Source organism: Adiantum capillus-veneris, chromosome 28 (assembly GCF_014529385.1).
Source record: "Adiantum capillus-veneris isolate H3 chromosome 28, ASM1452938v2, whole genome shotgun sequence".
NCBI classification, from domain to species: Eukaryota; Viridiplantae; Streptophyta; class Polypodiopsida; order Polypodiales; family Pteridaceae; genus Adiantum; species Adiantum capillus-veneris.
The window spans coordinates 13,334,382-13,357,977 of record NC_140958.1 but is presented as its reverse complement, the minus strand read 5'-3'; positions in this window follow the sequence as shown (position 1 = coordinate 13,357,977).

Below are 23,596 nucleotides of genomic sequence, written 5' to 3'. Positions count from 1 at the left end.
CCTTTTTTCTCCCAGTTCCCAATCTAGATCGGTTCCCATGCGGATCTTCACAAAGAAGTATAAAAATAATCTTAATCATTTTGGAAAAATATAGGGATGAAGTAATTTCTTATCCAAAATATCCTTGTCTTTTCATTCTGGAGTAAAGTCTCGTTGTCCGCATGACTTCTTTGTTGGTCTTTCTTTTTCTAAATTATTTTCTAGGCTGAGAAAGTTCTGAATGGCTCTAGGGTTTAGGGAGGGACCTTACATCTACAACAACTTCTTAGTCATCCGACTTTTTCAGTGTTGCAACCCACATCGGAAACAATTCAGAGGCTCATTTTATCTAACATTTGTCATACATTGTCTGAGGTGAAGACTCCTCGTTCAAACAATGAGCTATTTTTGAAACGGGCTACTAACATGGCATGCCTCAATGGAGTCAATGGGGCTGACAATGTAATGAGCAATAATGATGTTGCGAAGGAATTAGGAGTTCATCGAAGAAATGTCACGGGAGCCAATTTTCGGCTGCAAACTGATATGGTGGAGGGGTCACTTCCCTTAGACACGTGTCAACATCAACAACATAGGACCAATACTTTAACAATCAAAATCAGAGAAATCGTGTTTCAATTCTGGTCAATGGAAAGCCACATCTCCCTAAACAAGAAAGATGTCGTTCAAAAGAGAACCGGCAAGAAGGTACATGTTGTGCATCCGGTGCATCTCCTCGATTTACCTCAAGTATATCAGCATAACATCTTCAAAGTGTGTCACAATGCTTTACTTAGTAACTTTGGGTGCTTGCAAAAGCTTTGAAATGCTTTATAAGTGTCTCAAAGTGCTTCAAAGTGCATCACTTAGAACCTACAAATGCTTGAAAGCACAAGAAAAGTGCATCTCAATGTGCTTGAAAGTGCCAAAAAGTGCTTCAAAGTATTTCAGAGCGCTTCCAAAGTGCCCTAAAGTGCTTCGTGGTGCTTGAAAGTTCCACAAAGTACTTTAGAGTGCTTCAAAGTGCTTTTTAAACTCACACTTGAAAAAGAAAATTGGTATTTATAATTTAAAGAGGTTGAAAACATTGATGAATAAAGTAATGTAAATGGTATTAGCACTAGACTGGTAACCTAACAAGACATAAAAGTGTCCTTTCAGGGTTTTGGATAAAAATTCAGAACCATAGTAGATCCATTCATTTTGAATTATCCTTTCATGAGCTTATAGTTCAAGACTACTACGTATGAAAAAAATGAGAAACTTGTAAGATTTCTCATCCCTTGGTCACTACAAGCCTCCAAAGTTGATGGACCAATGCATTTTCCCAAAACATCAATTTCTTATGGTTGATTGCATATAAATAAGAGTGGGGATTTTTCTAGGACATGAGATAAAATGCCTCGTTAACTTCAATGGGTTGGTGATCAAAAAATATGGTTCGTTTTACCTCACTATTTCTTTTTGGGCAGAAAAATAGGTACAAAAAAGTTGCATTTTTGTCATTCTGCAGACCTATCATTAAAGTTTCTATAGTCACACTCAATAGAGATAATATATACATGTTTTCTTAGTTCCCTTTGGTCGTTTGGATTCAAAAGGAGCCATGGAGCATGTCAAAAGGATAATGGTTCTCTTACTAAGTGGAACCTTGGGAGCAATGATAAAGTACAGCAAACATGAAAAAACTCGGTTTAGCATTATGACCTCTAGAAACCCATAGAAACTACTCAATATCTAGCCAAGTTTGTAGTTTATGATTAGATATGGTTACTACCTACAAAATACACACAATTGGTCTAAGAAACTAGCAATATTGAGAAAGTTATACTTGCTACTCTAGAATGTCTCGTATTCTTCAGCAATCAAAAAACTCAACCATCATCATATACTATGCTATATAGCGTATTAGGTCCCCCAAAATTCAAGGAAGATTAGCTTTATGTTATAGATTACACTTACACAATCAAAATTGAATTTGGATATCAAGAAAGCTACCAAAAAAATCATAGAAGTGCTAATTTTGACCAAAAAACAGGATTATGCGATAACTTGGTCATAACTTTCAATTTTAACACTTAGCTATCCCTACAAGCATCAAAACATGTTAAGAAATATGAAGGATTATCCTCTAGCAATCTAAACCTCACAAACATGAAGTTTAGAGTGGTATAGTTGCAAAAAATTGAAAGAAAGCCAAAAACAGGACCCGTTTTCTCACACAGTTTAAGTTCAAACAAGTTGTGCAAGAGTAAGGTTAATGGTGAAATCGATACTCCAAAAAGATTGTCAAGTTTTTTTTAGATCATAAGGCAACTTTGTGGATATATAGCACCTAGAAATTCATTTTCATACTCTTCAGATAATTCAAGCAAAATGGTCACTTAACAGGACACAAAAGTGTCCAAGGATATAAAAGTGTCTTGTTACCATTCTAGTGCTAATTACAGTTCAATTTTAGATGTGTATTTAGTAATTAGTTCTGTTTGATTTGCATATCTTAAGAAGATGGTGAAAGGATACAAGTGGAACTACGTACATGAATTGGCCCAATGGGAAGACTACATCAAAGTTGAGGTGTAAGACCTACAGCCATAATTTTAGCAGAAATGCTCACCGGATAAAAGAACATGTGTTCATGGCAGGTTGCAAAAACCCCCCAAGAAGTATTGAAGAAAAATTTCCCAAGTGGGCGCTCAAGGCAAAGAGAGCACATCTTGAGGGCAGAAAAAAGGGAGGTCCCAAAATGATGGCTTCATCTATGGCTAGGGACATCAAGATGACACTCGAGAATGATCCAAACCCTCACTTGACCCCTGCTTCAGGTCAAGGAGGGTGCAATTCATCCTTTGCTGGGGATTGTAGCTCTAACTCCTACCAAATCTCTACTAACATAAGGCAAAGTGAAGCATGGACTCTAGGAGAATTTGCACCAAGTGATCCTACTTTGCAATAGGCGTTTGGGAAACAATGACTGCTTGAAATCCATCTTAAGTGGACGCAAGCATTTATTGCATGTGGAATTCCTTTTAATGTCATTCAAAATCCTATCTTCAAAGATGCTTTAATGAGACAACAAAGAAGGGTTTTGTGGCTCCTGATTATAATAAGATGCGTACACAATATTTAGATAAGTAAAAACTACATCAGAGAATATTTTAAAGTGCACAACTCTTGATTATGTGCCGGCGTATGGATGCACAATTGCTCTAGATGGTTAGAAAATTTTTAAGAAGAAACCATTGATTAATGTGATGTTCATTTGTCCAAGAGGTTCCATCTTTCTTGAAGCGATTGATACATCCTTGAAAGAAAAACTAGTGCATATCTTGTTGGTGTATATGAGCGTTTGATCAGAAGAGCAAGGGGACCTAAAAATGTGGCTGCCATTTTTACAGATAATGCATCTAACTACAAAGTAGTTGGAAAATAAATTGAAGCAAAGTATCCAGAGATTACATGGATTCCATGTGCTACTCACACTTTGAATTTGCTAAAAGTTCCTTCTATTAAGAAAACTCTTCTAGATGCAAACCACTTGGTGAAGTTTATAAGAGAGCATTCATTTTCTTACGCTTTGTTTAGAACAAAGTCCCCAACCAAAAATTTACATATTTTTTGTGTGACTTGTTTTGTGACAACATATTACGTTCTCTCTACACTGCAACAGGTAAAATCAACCCTTGTTGAAATAGTGGCAGATAGAAGATGGGACATTTGGCTTGATAAATATCCCAAGTATGAACCTGCTACTTCCAAATGATATCAACTTGTAAACTCTCTTGTTTTTTGAAGAAATGTAGACAAAATTGTTATTGTCACAGAACCCTTCACTCATCTAATACAATTAGTGGACAAAGAAGCCTCTATCTTTGGATGGGTTTACTCGTACATGCATGAAGCCACTTGCAAGTTAAAAGACTGTACATCTTATGCAAGAAAAGAGAAAGCCATGATGATGTCATTCATCAAAAGATGATGGGAGCAGCTGCATACTCCTTTACATGGAGTAGGTTTTGTCTTGGATCCCAAGTTCCAGATGCACAAGCAATCTTCAAACAATGTGTGTGCTCAACTATCAAGCAATGTGGATGGACACGTGGCATACACACAGAATATGGCATATACTAGTAGAGAAGGAACATTTGGGGATCCTTGGCATATAGATGCTATCAAGACGATGAACACACCGGTTTGTGGAAAGAGTACGGTGGAGAAAAAGTGGAACTTCAACATGTGGCTGTGAGAGTATTGTCTGTTGCCACCTCAAGTAGTAGCTATGAAAAAAATTCGTCTTCATTTTCTTTTGTGCAAAGAAAAAATCGATTAAGTCGTAAACGAGCTGCGAACTTGGTGTATGTCTTTTGTAACATGGGACTTATGCATAAGCCAACAAAGTTAGCCACATGTGTCACAGAAGAAAGCTTCGGGCGCTTTCAAACACTCAAATCAATTGCAAATGAGCTCAACTTTGATGATGAAATGGAATGGAACCCGAAAGATATTGATCCGGAATGTTCAGATGTCGAAGAAATTGATGACATGGTGCATGTGATTGAGGGGACAGATGAGCTATAAAGTTTGTACTATATTCTCAATTAATATTGCAATGCAAAAGTTATGTGGAGTTTAGCTTTACAATCCATACCTTCTCTCTCTCTCTCTCTCTCTCTCTCTCTCTCTCTCTCTCTCTCTCTCTCTCTCTCTCTCTCTCTCTTTCTATCATTGTTAAAAAGAGGGAAGAAGAGAGAACATAACTTACACAATTACAACAACATCCGTCATGTCCATTTGTTCCAACAAATAGAGATTTACATACCAAAAAGAGGTTTTAGCTATACATCTTGAGATTTAAGATACAAAAAGAGCTTAGTATTGTTTGGGAGATTTAATTTAAATCATGGAATTGTTCTCCAAAGAGATCAGATACATGAAGTTTTTAATTGCCAACTGAATCACTTGGACCCGCATTGCCCATCTCCTCTTCATTTAATAGGCCCATACCTTGCCTCCTACCATGCCAACTTTCTTTCTAGCTTTTCTATATGAGCATGCAGCATGGTTGGGTTCTTTCCTTGACTTGCAAATTCCACACCTTGGGTTGCAAGCTGCTCAATGATTGCAGTTTCTTCGGGAAAATATGTGTAACCTCTCTTGCAAGGAGGATCTTCTTGATTGGCTTCTCGTGCATGAATCTTCTCGGTTGGGCGTCCTTTGCCAATACCTCCTGTAGTGGGACAATCGTTCCAATCTATTTTGAGCCACAATACATACTAGCAATAGCATTGTTGCACAAAGTAAATTGCCATTTGATTATTATTTGGTGGTGGTCTGTACACTTGGATAAATCTTGAAAGGATATTTCTTGCAAGGACAGTGTGTTGCAAATATGAAACCTTCAAGAGAGCAAAAGCCTTAACATTTCCACTGGCTCAAAATAATGTATTGCGCACAAAGTGATTTGGGCATAGCTGTTTGCATTGTCTATAATTCAATGGCTCCCCTTGAGGTTCTGATTCGTCTTCTTGGGACGTAGCCAAAGCACCAAGATCTCCTTGAGCCACCCGAATCTCTTCCTCTTTGTAAATTTGTTGAGCCAATGCATGATTAAGTGAAGGATCATTAGGCTGCGGTGCATTCTGGACAGGATCAATATCTTCCATACCTCAAATGCAAAATAATGAACTTCAATGAGACATGTCTTAGCACTTAGAAAAGAGAGACGATTTAGAGGATTTCAGTGATCCAACTTGAAATACTTTAAAACCTTAATTTGAAGAACTTTAAAGACATAGCTAAAAATATGATTAAAGATGTAGTTTGAAATATCACCACACATTGCATACCATTAATGACAAAAAAAGTTTTTTACTGTTCTAATCATCAACAGGCCTCAAGCCAGATTTGGCTACAATATGACAGCCAACATTATGGGCTCCATTCAAACAAAGGCTTAAATCCCGTATTTTAGGTCTATCTAAGGGTCTGGAGAATTTTCACTGACAAGATACTTGTTTACATTTTGCATAAATTTGTGCTTGAGAACCTCGGATGGCTAGTATTCATATGCAAACCCCCTCACAAACCTTGTCATGAGCTCGTTGTTGCAAGGGCAGCCTAGCAGACCTTCTGATACAGAAGCCTACATGCATCGTAAAGGTGGTCATGCACCTGGTGGAGGAAGATCTTAGTCTTCTTCTTCTTTGGCACCTTGAACACTATTGACAATTGTTCAAGTGTCAGGTGATTCTCTGTTAAATCCTTGGGCAGCTTGCCCTCCATGCTCAATCCATATTCCTCATGCAACTGCAATGCAGAATAGCAAAACATGGAAAGTATCAAATACTCCACCAATGCTGCAAGAAAAGCCATGGAGAAAAATGATTTGCAACCAATGTTGAAAAATAGGATTTTTGGCCATGCATTGCCATGAGGCACATAGATACAACCAAAACGCAATGTAGAACTCACCTTTCCGAGCAAAATTTTCAACCACCAACATGCATTTGGAGAGGGAAGTTTTGGAGGTCATGTTTGTTACTGGGGTCTGCAATGTCGTATTGGTTGTAGGGGACTGCTATGTTGTGGTTGTTGAAGGTGTCTACTGTGTCGCATTTGTTGCAAGGGTCTACTATGTGGTGGCTATTGTGGGGGTCTACTGTGATGTGGTGTTTGTTGCAGGGACCATTTGCTATACCAATTGGATTTTGGTGCTTCCTGTAGGAGTGTTCTTCTTGGGAGTCATCTCCTAGAGGGTGTTTTTGCAGCCTTTATGCTTCTATGATGGGGGCAGAGCTCCATCAGGGCTATGGCAGAGCACGATAGGTCAAATAAGGGGCAAAGCATGACGGCTACAACATGCAATGGGGGGAGCACAAGCAATGGGGGAAGCACGAGCTATGGGAGCAGAGCAAGCACACATGTACAGGCGGGATTCCAAGTGACAAGCTAGTTGCATGAGAGGAAAGGAGAAAGAGGACAAGGAGTTTCTAGGCCATGATGACTATAAGTTTGCAAAAAAGGGAACCCACTCCACTCCATAACGGCTCAGATGCATCTACATTATAGATACATAAATTTTATTGCATGCAAATTTAGAATTTCCCTCTCCCTCTTTTCCCAAATTTTAAAAACATTGAATTTCCCTCCACCTAAGTGCTATTGGTGATACCACCAAAAGGTGCAAAAAGTGGTACCACCTAAACATGCTTTGACCAGCAATTGAAACTCTTCACCACAGACATTTTGGCATATATCAGGGAGTGCTCTGTGTATTTGTGTAAAGGCTCTATAAAGGTTTTTGTTAGCATTTTTTATGTCTTTTAATTTTTTAAAGGAAAAGTCTAAAATAAAAAACAACCCTAAACTGATACTAATCAAGACCAAAACACGTATAGAATTGAGGACATCGGTGATGAATGGGATGTATCTTATTGTGAGCATCATGAAATGTTATTACGTAAGGTAGAAAGCTTGCAAAACAATTACTTCCTTTACTGCTTTAGATGTTATCAAAGACCAATTACTAAATTAATTGAGTACATGCAAAAGGGAGAGCAAGTCATGGAATAATCTTTTGTGCCACCTGATGGAAATATGCTTTCCATGTCTAGGGATATCCAAACCATGTATAGAGAGATTGCTATACCTCTTCTTGAAACTTAGTCAAGACCCATAAAAATTTATGTCCTCAATGATATGAAACCTCCTCAATTTTGGTGAATAAATGATAGAAGTAAAGATGCCATTTACACTTTTCTATAGAAATGGCAAGACCTTCATTGTTTAAAAATATCCCCACTTGACTATCAATTAATTGAGGTTAGTCTATCGTTGGGGCCAAAAGCCTAAAAATGGTGGATGAATCTCAAGGAATCAAGAGAAACCCCAATGGATTGTGTTCAATTTGAGAACATTCTTTTGAAAGAATTTCTCTCTAAAAATGAATAAGAGAGAAATTGGGAGGATTGCGATAAGTCTATTCAATGGGGTAGGCCATTGTGTACCTAAATTGTAGAGTAAAGAGAAAAAATCCTCAAGCTTTAGGGAATACATGACTTTCCAAAACAAGAAGATTTATACGGGGGTTAGATAGACACTTCAAGAAAGAGTGAAAATAAGTGCACCTAAAACTTTGGAAGAAGAAATTAAATACGGACAAATTTATGAAGATAATATCGCTTGACTACCTCTAATCCCAGTCAGGTTGGGCCCAAATCCACACATACGAGGGGGTATCATGACCATTTCCAAAAGGAAAAAGGAAATTGTCAGTATGGTAAACCTTTGTTTAAAAAGAGGGTTGTAAAATAGGATCTAGGTTGAACCAAGAGAACTGAACCAAGAGGACGTTGCAAAGCCTAAAATAGAAAAATTGTGGTTAACTTGTTTGTCAGCTTACCATTCTCAATGGACTTTTCCAAAGAATAAAAGAAAAAAGGATAGAAGTCTTGGCAAGAATAAAAAAGATAGGCAAATCCATGTGGTTCAAAACATCTGGTAAGTGGTAATGAAAAGTATAAATTCATAAGACTTTTGCACAAGGACAAAGAGCATCATTGTTGTTTGTCAACCAACATGTGGAATGAGTTGGTAAAAATGCATGTGTTTGTAAATGGGAAAAGGGTTAGAGTCATGACAAATGACTGCCACACATAACTTTGTCAGCTATGGTCTTGTGAAGAAGTTCAATTTCCTCAACAATCGAGTGCTCACCAATATGTTTCTATGGTGCATGGGGAAGACAAGAAGATATGGGATACAATGGTATCTAGTTTGGAAGTTGAAATACATGGGTATAAAGAAATGTTTGACTTTCGAGTTATGAATATGGATCGTGCATACTTGGTTTTGGGAAGCGAGTGGTATGGGGACTGTGACTTTCTTTGAAACCATTAGGAAGGGAATGGGGTATAGGAGAGCCTCTTTATTTGGTAGTTTAAGGAAATGCTTAAAGCTTAAGCCACATTTGACCAAGCCTAAAAGAGAGGGCAAAAAGGCCTATGCTGAGATTTTTAAAAATACCATTTGTATATTTTGTAATTTGAAAATAGGCTATTTTAACCCAAAAGAGAGGTGGATAATTGAATTTTAAAATGTCCTTTTCCCATCTTTGTCCTCTGTCTCTAACATATAAAACACTCTCTCTCACTTAGTTCTCATTAAAAGAAGCACTTTTCAGCTCCCCTTGCCAAAAAAGAAAATTTTTCATATTCTCTCACTGCATTCTCTCTCTAAAATGTGAGCCAACTCTTTCTCTTTCCCCCCCTTTTCTCTCTTGTCACTTCCACCTCCCAATCATCAAGAGGACATTCTATGCTACCTACATCTAATAGAAAGTGCAGATCCTCCAAGGTTGCAGATCTACTCTCTCTCCCACTCTCTCTCTCTCTCTCTCTCTCTCTCTCTCTCTCTCTCTCTCTCTCTCTCTCTCTCTCTCTCTCTCTCTCATGCTTCTCCCACTCCATCTCCAGGTGAGAGCAATGGAAAACTCCATTATCTCTGTGTGTAGTAGAATTTCTCTCTCTAAAGCTCTCATGATCAACATTTTGAATTCAAAGGAGATTGAGCTACACTCCCTCTCTTTCTTCCCTCCACAACATAATCCTTTTCTACTATCTCTGAGTACTCTGCACTTTTTCCCTCTATAGCCAGCTTTCCCTGCTTGCAACAGTCACCATTACACATTCTCTCTCTAATTTTCTTGATTATCTAACAAACATGTCATTCAATCACCCTCCACTGCAAGACATTACTAATAGGTCAAAACGATATCGATTAAATGTTGATTTGGAGAAGGAGTATGCTACTGTGTGACTTGGCACATCAAATCCTAATGCTATAGATCAGTTACAAAGCATTGGGTGCAAGGAAATAAAGTTATGAGTTGATGGCCACATTTACCTTGTGATCCAACGACCAATGCACCACTACCCTTTTGTAATGTCACTGAGCTTCTACGTTTAATTGGAGATGGAAGAGATGGACTATTTGGCTACTGTTGGAGACTGTATTCAAATTTTGTCAATGAAACGGAAGCAAGTAAACATCTCTTGGCTGCCTATTCATCATTGCAAGAGAAGTCTGTGAAAGATCTATAGCAAGTTAGAGATCGAGACTAGACAATTATGTTCAGCTACAACATACTTTACGGAATATGCATCGGTGAATAGATCATCTCACACCCATTCCCCTCAGCTACCACATTCGTAAGCGCAAGAGACAAGCAATGTCCTTGCTATCCTCAAGTGGTGGAGCTCAAAAGAAACGTTAAGAATACGGATGCAAGATTCCGATTTCCTACATGTTCTGCACGTTGGTGTAACACTAGTTCAATATGCAGAAACTTGGCTCGAATGATGATGGGAATCGATCCCAATGCTCAAACAATCGGACGTGCTCTGTTGCAGCATATCATTGAGACAAAGGAGTTGGTGAGCTACTAGATGATCCATCCTATGCTGGCATTGCTAATGTTTTGTGGCAGAAGTATTTCAATGAGCTAAAGAGCATTGTGTTGCCTCAAGAGATGATGGAGGTGTGTGACAGCGCAGGAATAAGTTTCAAGGCCTATGAAGATTTTTATAGAAGTGTCACACTTGGTCATCGGAAAAAAGGTTTGTTTTGGCTTTTGCCAATGCCTTACAGTGTCAGTGTTGCAAAAAAAGTGCACCAATAATGATGTTGCAAGCTTGTTGGGCGGATTTTAGTATGTGGAGGATGACATGCTATTAGAAGACAAAAAATTGTTCCACTACAACGGGTTCAACCATGTGTATTTTGACTTGTTGAAGCTCCAAGAGTCAATGATAATATTTTATGGGTTGACACAAAAAGAGTGTGATGGCAAAGTGATATTTGTTATGAAGCTTGATGAGTGCCAAGTTGTTAAAGGTCAACGGCTCGAAAGGGTAATTGTTACGTTGATGAGCAGAGCCTTTGTGGGTGTCGATGTCGAGCTAAATGACAATGAGAAGAGAAACATGTGTTTAAGTGTTCAATCAGAGAAAAGTATTTGGTTGTTGGCAGCTTTTCATCTCCCACACATGAGACACATGAGATGCTGAAATGGTATTTCAATCACACCGCAATCGTTGATGTCATTCGGCAACAGCAAGAAGGACAAAGATTGCATGTTTTAGGTCTTGTAAAATCAAAGAAAAATATTTGGTGGTTGGCAGATTTTCATCCCCAACATGAGACACATGAGACGTTGAAGTGGTATTTCAATCACATTGCAATCGTTGATGTCATTGGCAACAACAAGAAGGATAGAGATTGCATGTTTCAGGTCTTGGAATGTTCCAAGTTGAGTGGCATTTGGTAGGAGACTTGAGAACACTCAAGTGTGTTAGGGTGCAAGCAAGGTGCAATGACCCTCTTTCTATGCATCTATTGCTGCCAGAGTAAAGTCTCAATGGGAAATGAGGGCAAGGGTGCAAAGGCCATCAAGTCAAAAGGTGTTAAGGGTAAGCGTGGCAAAGTTACAATCAAATTTTCAAAAGGTGTACCCACTACACAAGCAATGGGTAAAGCACTACAGCAATGGTTTCAAGGTATCCTCAATTTTTGACCAGCAAGTATCCCCTAATCAAAAAATGGGTGATCCAAATTGGGATCCTATTCTTCCAATACCACTGATAAATGTGCATGTGTTCACCCTTCATGCCCATCTACAAATTCTTGACAAGTTGCTTATGCTCCATATTGTTTACGCTTGGAATATGGAGCCTGTAGAAAGAAGAGAAGAGTATATACAAGAACTCACATCTATTCTATCAAGTGTTGGTCTACATGGGGGTGCAGTTGAGATATCAAAGGACAACAAGGCATCTGGAAGTACACAAGATCGCCCTAATAAAGTATATATGGGTGGTAGTAAAGCTAGGAATTTTCTTTCAAACTATTTTGACTCCTAAAGTCCTAATGATTTTCAGTTGTGGAAAAAGGTGTGTGACATTACCACCTACAAAGGTAATGAAGCAGCCCTAGGAATTAAGCACGCTTGTGTGTAGCAGTCAAAGAATGGAGCACTCACACTATCAAGAAAAAACGGTGTATTTTAAAAATTCATGACATGGAGGTGGAAGAAAAAAGAGCAATGTCCTTTTCGAGGTGTTCAATTGGTTCTACAGAGTTTTAGCAGGGAGAGAGAGAAAAAAGACAAGAGAACAAAGAAGTTTGGAATGTAAGAATAGGAAAAGTGGTTAGCTTGAGGCGATCACAATAATATCATGCTTTTAGTGCAATATATCGATTCCAACACTGGTTGGAGACAAGGGGAGGTGATGGCAGGCGTTGGGTGGAAATTTAATTTTTTTTTACACTAACCATTTCTATTGTAAACATGCATTGTCATGCAAAGTGATTTGTAAAGGCAACAATTATTAGTCCCATGGGTCAAGTGTGGTCTATTTTGGAGTTTTTTAGTTTTGAGTGATTTTATTGAGTGTTATTTTTAAAAAAAAACTTAAGTACTATATAAGTCAAAACTCACAAATTAAAGTTCAGTTCTTGTTTGCACATTTTAGAAGATCCTCTCAAGCCCAAACATACACGCACTCGTGTCTTGCACAATATGACTGATACACAAGACCACACCACCATGCACAACAATGACACCATCGCCACTAACAACACTAAAAATCCGCAGCCAACACCTCATATAGAATACATCGCTTCAAATCCACATCCTCAACCACAAGTGGATAATCCAGCATAGTAACTAGGCCCAAACACCCGGCCGCTCCCCCAACCTTCGACTACAGAGGATCAGAACACCATGCAGTAGAATTTTGATGATCTCTAGCCACTACATCATGTGAATCGCACACCTCTGCCAGATCTCAGACCATTTGCAGCTCTAAACAGACCAACACAAGAAACAAGACCTGGAGCTCAAGCAACGGCATCACCTGAAGCTCAAGCAACGACTGCACCACCTGAAGCTCAAGCAACTGCTACTACACTGCAAAAATTCCCCCTCACGGGTCAAACAAAGGGTGATCAATGTAATACCAGGTGATCTTCTTTCAGTAGAGCGAGATGCCAAGAGGAGGAAGATAATGAGAGAGATAGAAAAGAAAGAGGCAACTCATAGAGAAGCACAAAGATTTCATGAACAACAAAGAAGGCAAGGAGAGCAAGAAAAATGGCAGAGAGTCAAGGCTAAGAGAGCCCACTTGGCTAATTTACAAGCACGAGCAGAGGCAGAGAGGAAAGCGGAAGAGGATAGAGCTCAGGCCGCCCAACAAACAAAGGTTGGGATATATAAACCTTCAAAACTTCCTCACAGAGCAAAACAATGTGCGAAGAATAAAAAGGACAAGCTCACACCTGAAGAGCAACAAGCCCAAGAGGAGATGAGGAAAAAGTACAAAAATGACCTTGCTCAATGGGCCAGACAAGCGGTTCCTCCGCCACCGCCAACAGCACAGAAGAAACGTTGATGGAAGCCAGGCACGATTACTCTACGTGAGATCCAAAAATATCAAAAGAGGACCAAGCCAATAATACCAAAGGCATCTTTCTCTTAATTGGTAAAAGAAATAATGGACGAACATTCAGATTCTATTACACGTATCTAGTGTGTAGCTCTATTGGCCTTACAAGATGCCATCGAGGACATTTTGGTGCAGTGTTCCAAGATGGCGTATCTTGTATGGTGCATGCTAAGCGAGTTACTCTAAAAAAATACAGATCTAGCTCTAGCGATCAATCTGACGAATCAAGGATGCCTCCATAACAATTAGTTTCCCTGTGTAACCTGTATTTATGAGATTTGTAATCTTTCCATATAATATAAATGAGTCGATTTTGTGCCATTCCATGTAACTGTAATAGTGAATTGTGTACTTTTTGTTGTTGAAGTATTTAAATTAATCAAGTTGTTAGTTTTCACCTCCTCGACCATCCAAGCACCCACTGGACGTGGGACACCTACTGGTGAACATTCTGCAAAAGGAATCCATATCAGGTACATGCAGGGGCCCTAGGACCGCCAAAATGCACGTCGATGCTCAGCGGTGCCGCACGGGCCAAAAAAAGCCCCTGTGCAATATGGCACGCATGGGATATTTTTGACCTTTTTTTGGCCTGTGCGGTGCCACTGAGCATCATCGTGCATTTTGGTGCTCGCACGGCCTTTGTACGCACCCAAAATGGCCTTATTTTGCAAAATGTTCACCAAAGGCATCCCATGTTTGACGGGTGCTTGGATGGTCAAGGAGGTGTGAACGCGTTGAAAAAAATAAATTATTGGCCTATATATATAATAGAAAAAAAAGTATAGGAAGTGATTAAACAAATTTAAAAAGGACAAAATTATTGTATATTGCTTTGGATATTACATCATGGCTGGTTGGTTTTCTTGTAAATTACATCTGTAGGTATAGGGTGAATGGAAAAATTGACACCAAAGGTTTTTACAATATCCTCTCGGTTTGTCACCCCTTGACCTAGGTTTAAGGCACAATGGGAGAGGACTGACCCAGGGTGCTTTCCTGTAAAGGCATACAATGCCGCCTCCCAGTCCACCAAGATACACTTGTGAGCATTAAGGGTAAGTGAATTTTCAGCAAGGATGGAACTTAATGCTTTGCACTTGAGCAGCTCCACAGAACCATGCTTGGAGTACTCTGTGTGAGCAACTCGAAGAACGGATGGCCCCATATGGCCAAGGTAGTGCCACAGGGAGCTATCTCTACCCATAAGAATGTTGCGCAAACTTCCAATACGAATTGCAAACTTATCAACATGGTATGCAGTCTGCAAAACATATTAAAAAACTTCAACACTTGCTATAGGGTATAATAGACTATAGATAAGGTTAGAAAGTGGTTACCTCAAATCCTTCATCCATCTCTTCAAGAGTTTTCCTTGTAAGGTCGATACGAGAGAGATGCTAGAGTGGTCTTCTCCACCCATAATGATCAGTGGTTTGTGTGGATGAAAAGCACTTTATGGGATGCTTTCATAAAAAAATGAGGCACATGATTTGATTTCCATAAGTGTATTTGCCACGATTTGTATCAAATTCTATTCGTTTTCACTAGGGCGGAATGAGAGGCTTGGTGGGAGACCTTGGTCTTCAAAGTCAATTTGAAAGTTGACCTTCTCTTGCTTTCCATTGGGATCTTTCATGCCCGCATAGATAGCGAGCATCGAGAGTGACTCGTCCTCTCTGAGTCCTAGTGTCTTTGCAATATCATCAAGGAACATAAACTGATGACCATCCACCACCACTGCATGCAAAGCTAGAATTTGGAGGTCACGAACTTCCTCCAACACCTCGTCTCCCTCTATCATCCAATCTTCCTCCCTAGTGGCCCATCTGGGATCTTGCACGAGGAGGAGTGCCATAGATGCTTCAGCCTGCTCATCAACCTCTTCAATAAATTCATTTGATTCCTCACAATGGTTATAGGAGGTTTTTGGTTGTCCTTTTCCTTTGATTTCCCCTTCTCCATGCCCTCAAGCACAAGCAAGACCAGAACCATGTCCCAAGAGATGAATTGGGTGCCTATGCACCCCATGCCCAAGTCTATGAGGTCATCATCATCCTCTGTCCTACAGTCCCGCTCAATAAGCCCTTTTATAAACCTCAACAAGCGATAGGAAAAGTTTTTTGTCGGCCGCATAGAGGTGTTTGAGAAAATCAACTGGCAACCACGCCATGTTCCAGCCCTCGAAGACTATTGCATATTCTTCCATGTGCTCCATCATGTAGTCAAGAAAGCTTTGGAATCCCTCTACATGAAGGTTAGAAGTGGCATGCATGTCAATCGTCCTCTCAAACACACTGACTAGTTCATATGCACGGTCTGCAAGTCCTATCTTTTGTAGTTGTGTGAGAAGTGCATCAGAAGAGGTTGACATAGGTCTTTTCACGAAGAAGATGGGAAGAGAGTTGAAAGCTAGTGGTTTGTGAATGTTAGAAATGAAGTTTAAAACCTAGAAATTCACTCTTATACTCAATGTAACTTTTTAAAAGCACTTAAAATGAATATCAATTTAACTTAAAACTATAATTATAAACAAAATCATACGACAAGCCATTGAAAGACACCAACATTGAAAGTATTCACGCTCCAAATTAAAAAACTTTCACATTTCAATCGAAATCTTGAACAACTTAAAAATGAAAAAGAGATTCAAAATTCCATATGTATTAATGGAAGCGAAATCGCTTCAGTTACATGCTTTTACATCAACACATTGCGGAAAACAAATGTTTTCACATAGAAAGCTCTTCTCCTTTCTGGAACGAGCATTCATTGATTACAAAACCATATTGATTGGGCAAGGTATATCTAAGATTAAGATACTCGTGAAGGTGACTAAGATTCCATTCGTTATTCACCGAGATGTTGTGCACTGCATTGTTGTGGAGGCATATTTGCATATCAATTGATTCTCTAGCAGCAACATCAGAGTCTACTAGTAACCTCCCATTCTCCCTTCTTCAACTTCCATCTTCCGTAGAGAAAGACAATTGACAAGCTTTTCTTTGCAATATGGTATCTTCATGCCACATTCTCAGCAACTACAGAGCACTTGATTGTATCTCCTTGGTGTTTGACCACCTTAGTCTCCCATCCAACTGCAAGGAAGCTATTGATCGCACTTCTCCGTTTGCAAGTCCACATTGTTGGTGTCCTGTGAACACTCTACAGTCAAAAGATAAACACAAACACCTGAAGGGACATAAACCAAGTTAGGGAAGCTTTGTGAGAACCATAGGTGAACTTCATTGATGAATGCACACTGCCTCAATTTTCCTTTTGGTTGCTGTGATCAAGGCACTATCTGGCTTAGGCCATTCCATACTCTGCAAGGTTGGTGAATGAACCGGAGAAATATTACCATACCCAGTCTACCTAGGCATTACATAAGTACGGTTATAAAAAAAAATGTCCCATGAGACAAGCTCCACGGATGGACAGTCGGCATAGAGCAGCTTTTTGCCAAGGTCAACGTGGATGGCTTCAAAAGTTCTTGTGAAGGACTCTATTGGCTCCCACTCTACAAAATCGGAAGGGAATACACCTGTAAACATGAACAAGAAATGAAAACCTTTTAGACATCAAATCAATATATACAACAGAAATACAAAATATACAATATAAAAACTTGACACAGGAGTGAAATTATAGTTCGCAGGAAACCTCGATGGAGCCACTGATGGGTCTAGCTTTACTTGTGAAGCAACATACACATGTTGCACCTTTGCAAGTCGCTTGCCATCATGGGTTTGCTTGAACTCCATGATCCTTCCCTTCCAATGGTGTGCTTGAGAAGCCATGTGTCTCCTTGAGAGCTTGTGTGCACCTCTTGAGCTGGGTTTCATTGTCACCCACATCAATCATTTGAACTCCATTGTCACCCAACATCCACTGTCATCTTGTACATTGCTGCATGAAATGGAGTCATTGAAACTCCAAGGTCTTTGAGTACGGATGATGCCATGGGGAATAGTGGCACAACCTGCATACAACAATTATTCTTAGACATTGCACATCCATGTTCTCAGTTGTATAGACCAAGATTCTTGATGGTACACAAAGACGAAGGATGCCACTTACTACTATACTGCTCCACCTGCTTGTTGGCTTAATGGGGAAGATAATGTTGCAAAGCTTGAGATGAAAGTAGATCCTCTCTAGAGAGCACAATGGAGAAGGAGCAGGAAACATGTTGATGAAAGAAAGAGGGATCATCTAGCAGAAGGATATGTTGCAGATCTTCAGCTTTAGGTAGAGGTGTTTAATGATACTCATGGAGAAGTGGAAAACTTCAGCTTGAGGAGAATCTAGCAAGCTTGAGGCGAATGCAGTAATCTTGACGAGGAAAAAGAGGTTCAAACTTCTGTTGAAGAGCTTTTGGGAGGGAAAACTAAAAGAAAGGGAAAGAGAAGTGATTCTTGCAAGGTGAAGTGAACAGAAGTGAGAGATGGTACAGTAGAGAGAGAGGGAGGGAATGATCAACACGTTTTTGGAGGGACCCCCTTTTAAGAGAGAGGGGGAAGAAACTCAGAGCCACTAGAGAGAGAAAGGATTGATTTTACTCAACTATCTAGAGAAAAGTTTAGTTTTTTGAATTTATAATATATTTTCTCTTTATATTCTATAAAATAATACAAATTTGACCACTTACTTTTAGGATCTTCCATGTATGGCCTTTGTCTGCTGGTTTTGCATCATCTCTCATGGGTATGGTATGTTGACAAATTTCTGGATCAACACCCTTGAGATCCTTGTAAGACCAAGCGAAGATATCTTTATATTCTTTGAGCAAGCTTAGCAAAAGCTCTTCTTCATCTTCTGTTAGGTCATTTCCAATGTAAGCAGGTCTAGGTTCTTTGCCTGGTTCAGTCAAGTCTATCGTTTTTGCATTCTCGGGCCCTTCGTAGGACGTGCCCTATTTTTGTATTTCCCTAATAGGTTGTTCGAATATGATTTTTTAATCTTGGAAAGTATACTTTTTGTAATGGGATGGAACACTCATTACATCCTTACCATCCTCTTCTATGGTTTCCGTTTTGGTTGTACATAGCTCCTTTAGAGCTTTTTTCAACGCTTGATACTTCGTTTTCCGCTCAACTCATGTCATGGTTGGCTCCTTGTCCTGTTTGTTTGTCTTTGCTTGAGTATCCTTCCTTGTTTTTCTCGATGTTTTTGACATTTTTGGATTTTTTTTTGAAGAATATCTGCCAGTGATTTTGTCCTTGACACAATCATGCGCATCTATCTGCATCAGGAATTGTGTTCTATTGGAGAGTGCTGGCATAGGTCTTGTTTTCACATTTTTGGTTTTTTTTTTTCGTCTATACCATTATTGTCTTCTCGATTTATGGCTAGGAAAGTCAAAAAACGTTTCCTCCCCTCCTTTCAAGAGTAGCTTTGCTCTCACATGTTCTTTTTCTGACCCCGAATCTTCTCGGATAGCTGGGTATTCATCTAACTCATCTGTTGCATCCTAGTAGAGGTCTAAAAAGACATGTTGAGCTTTCATCAAGTCCTTGGGTTCCTCACTTCCATCTTCATTGTTGACAGTTGAAATCATTTGGATGGGAATTATGTTGTAGCCATCTTCATTGCAAATTGAGTAGGCATAGACGTATTCACACATACATCCATTGTCGCCAAAATTTGAGTCCACTCAAATGGCTCAAACAAATGCTCTGGAAAGGGTCTAGGCACATAGGCTTCCTTTGTGAAATCCCTTTCTAGGATACATTCTTCTCTTTTTAAACTCCCATTTTCTGAAGCTCCGCACATCCAAATAGGAGTGTCTTTGTTTAACCACGATGGAAGCTTAGTTTCAGCCGAAGAGACTGAATCAAACTCTTGTATGGGTGTTTTCAAGACATATCTATAAGTGTGATCTTTTAAATTAACCCTTGTTATAGATCCCACTTGCTTCAAGTACAGATAATTGCTTCAGGTACAGATAATTGTTTCCCCAATCTTGGATAAGTTGTACATGTCGCATGAAGGTCTTTCCAATATGATTTCGTAATTGAGTTTTTTCCCAAATTCTATTATGGCAAAAGTGTGTTGATATTCAATTCCACAGGAATTGACTATCACTCTTTCAAGCATCCCTAAGGATCTTTCAATATTTCCGTCAGCCAATTGCAATTTCATTCGAGTTTGTCTAATGGCTGGTTGTCCCCAGGATTCCCATATTGCTTTCATGGCTATGGCTATGCCTACTCCATTATCCAGTATTTCCATGGTTTCAATGTCATTATATTTGATTGGGAGGGCTGTGTTTCCTTCTTCCCCTTCATAATATTCTCCGACTTTGTTCATTGGAACAGATCGAATCTCTTAATTGTTCTCCATTTGTTTTTCGATTTTTCCAAAATTTTAAGATTAGCCCTGTTATCCCCACCTTTTTTAGGGTTTTCTATAGATCATTCCATGAATATGGTCTGAGTTTTAACATTTCTCCCAAAGTAAGAGTACATTGGATGGGTGTAGACATGATTGAATGAATGTTGTCTACTGTTAGGGTTTGTTCAGCTCTTTTTACTTGAGTGGTCTTACACACTATGGATTCATCTTTGTTATCTCCCAAGTAAGAGGGTAATGTTTTCAAGGTCACTAGTTTAGACATTCCTGAAGCTTCAGATCCGCAATCCCCATACAAGGATTGTACATCCATGTACTTTTCTCATAAGTGTCCTGGCCAGTCTTCCTCCATGAATGGAGTTCTGTCTAAGGCATCTTTGTTGTCCAGCACTATAATTTTTGGTTCTTTTGTTTCAATGTGGGGTTCTACCCCCACTTTGAATTTTTCTTTAGTGTCTCTTACCACAAGCTCTTTAGGTTTTGTGATACTTTCAAGCTTGGGTTTATGTTTTTCCAGCATCTCTGGCTTAATTCTTACCAAATTTTGATAAGCTTCAAGCTTAGCTGCTTCCATGTCTGGAGAAGGATAGTTTTTACATTTCTTTTCCTTGTTTTGGCCTGCTTTAAGTCCTACTTGGTGAGCTTCCAAGGCTGCATTAATAGGCTCAAAAATTTTATCAACCAAAAGTTGGACTCATGTTTGGGCCCTGTAAGAAGTGCCACATCGTCTTAGAGAGAGAAAATGAAAATGTTAAATTGTGTATTTTATGTAATACTTTTCTGCGCAACAGAAAGCCAAAATGACATTCTTTGGTAGGTAGCCGCCGTCTTTATCATTCTTATCCTTCGTTCTCTTGTCAGGAATCCAACTAACCGTATGACTAATGATTTGAAATGCCAACTTACAAGCGTTCCCTCCAGAAACATAAGCCACACGAACTCTATCAACTCTAAACTTGAGAATATGGCCTTCCCTCCCAAAACCTGAGATATTTCTCTGTCTTCTTCTCTATCAACTCTAGGAATGGAGAACGCATCTTTTCCTGATGAAACACTAATTTGAACTTACAATCCTCAACCCCTTCATCTTTAACACTTACCCAAAGAAAGAACACACATCATCTTCATGTTGATGTATTGCAAGAGTACGCACCGTTGCAAAAACGTAGGAGGGAGTCTTTCTTATCTCAACGGGAGAAAGAACTTAGAAGGACAAACAAGGAACATCATTTGTATTTGTGGACCGATGGGTCTATTTATCCAAAGGATCCTAGGACAAATGTGCCACCTCCCTTTGCTAATATCACTAACCTCTTACATTTCACAGGCGATGGCAAGGATGTGCTATTGGGATACACCGAACATTTGGAAATGAGAGGATTGAATGCGATGGAGAACATGCAGCTGAAGAAACTTAATGAAGCATGCTCTCAAAAAATTTCATCAAACAGAGAGACAATCCAAGGCCTTGAGAAGAAGATCACAAGTTTGCGAGAGAAAGACACCGTGCTTGGTAGTCAGAAAAGGAAACGAGATCTGTGAAACATTGAGAACATGAAGGTTGGTAGTGGTGGCCTGAAAAAACAAATACGAGCTTTAAGGTAACTAGAAGTTTGTTCCTTCAATGTTCTTCATTAAGAAATGGATACACTTACTTTCCTATACATGATCATAACGCATGGTGCTTTTTTGGCAGTTCTTTACTGCATCCAGACTCGAACGGCGCACGTTTCAATGCTGGAGTGCATTACAGCCGTCTAGTTCCAAAAGAAGTAGTTGAAGAGATGATAACTCAGAAAAAATTTTGTAAGTTAAAAGGGAGGCTACTTACCTCCTATATGAACGCGAATCGACTGGAACCAATGGAAGTGCAAGCAAGACTTGATGAGAGTGGCATCTCGCAGATGGGATACAGGGCACTCTTCAAAGCATTAGCTAAAAAGTCTCAAAATAGACTACGGAGAGGATCATTGCTGCCAAAGCCATCACATGTAAAGGCTGCTCAACGGCACGTAAACGATGAGGTGTTTGAGAAACTTGGGTCACCATTGCATATTGAAGCAACGTTCTTAGGCAAGGGCGGCAGAGAGGTACAGTTTAACGAGCACAACAACCTCTTCTTTGATCTTGAAGCATTGCAAAGGTATGCAGTTCACTTCTTTGACATCAGTCAAGACGAGTGCGGTGGGGTTCTCAAGTTTGTTTTGAAGCTCGACGAGTGCGAGGTCCTAAAAAACAAGAAGCTGGAGAGAGTCACCATTACTCTCATAACAGAGCTCTGGATCCATCAATAATGAAAGAGGATCCACGATACTTCAGCGTGCAATCTGAAAACAACATTCTAACTCTAGGATCATTTCAGGTATACTTCGTTCAATCTATGATAACAAAAATATTGATTATTTGGTTGTTGATTTTGTGTTTTCATTTTTCACTGCAGGTTGATAAGGAAAATTTTGAAATCCTCGATTGGGTTTCTAGTCAAACCCAAATTCCTTCTATCATAAGTGAACAAAGAAACGGAGCCGTTCTTTCAGTGGAAAGATTTGGTGACTACACAGTGGAATGGCATATGGCAGCAAGTGACTTAAAGACTCTTAAGTGTATTGAGGCGGTCCAGGGCGGGTAACAAGAAGAGTGGCCTCTAAGCACCCTTCTAGGCTCCCGTGCTGCTCAATTGGGTTGGGGTTGGAAAAAACAACAAACACACTCACAAACCCACAACCTAACCCTACACAAATTTGGGGCACCACCTAGTTTTGGATGCGAACTAGGACACGTAGAGAGAGAGAGAGAGATAGTGCTCGGGCTGCTTTGAAATGTATTGACAGTGATCAAGCAAACACAATTATATATGTAAGAAAGAGAGAGAAAGGGGGAGGGGGTGCTTGTTGCATTAATACCTTCTTACAAATCTGTCATGACCAATCAAAGTGAGATTAGTATTTGTTCAACATAGCTTGAGTAAATTACACCACAACACATCACAAAAAAAACCACCCCAATCACTGTCTTAAGGCCAGGGGAGTCCTCTCCACCCTGTCGCCCTCTTACAGTATGTGGGATTTATGGCTAAATTGATGACAACACCCAGAGACAAGCTATCAAGAACTTTAAAAAAAAAACACCAAGACACTTACACATCATTGTTGTCCATTACTTCACGTTGGAAGAGAGACAAAGAATCCAAGCTTAGTCCAAATCCACCATCCTTGATTCAGTAAATGTTGGGCTTACACTAGTAGGAGAAATGATAGATTTCCTACTCTCAATTGAATGATCACTCTCTCTTACAATGGCATAGAGTTCCCTTGCTAATCACCCCTAATACAACACATGCATATGCATAAGACAATGAGCTTCCACTCAAGAGATCCTTCTAGAGAGGTTGAGCTTGGCTTCTCAAGCTATAGCATAGTGCTCTTGCTTATGACTCCCCCTTTTTGTGCTAGCTACACCCTCCTTTTATGGCAATTTTGAGGGCTAGGGTTACTCCTCTAACCATGGTTGGGTTAGATTTTCCGCACTTATCTAATGTATTTTGCTTGGAATTATCAAGAAAATGGTGGGGATAGATGAAGAAGAGAGAGAGGAGAGAAGTGGAGGTGATAGGACTTTTCATAGTAGGTTAGTGTTAGTAAATTAGTAGAGTTAGTATTTTTATTAATTTACAAATGGAATTGGATATTTACAATGGAAGTATCCATATAGGATACAAATAAAGAAGAAAAAACTCTTAATAGGTAAGAAAATATGGATTT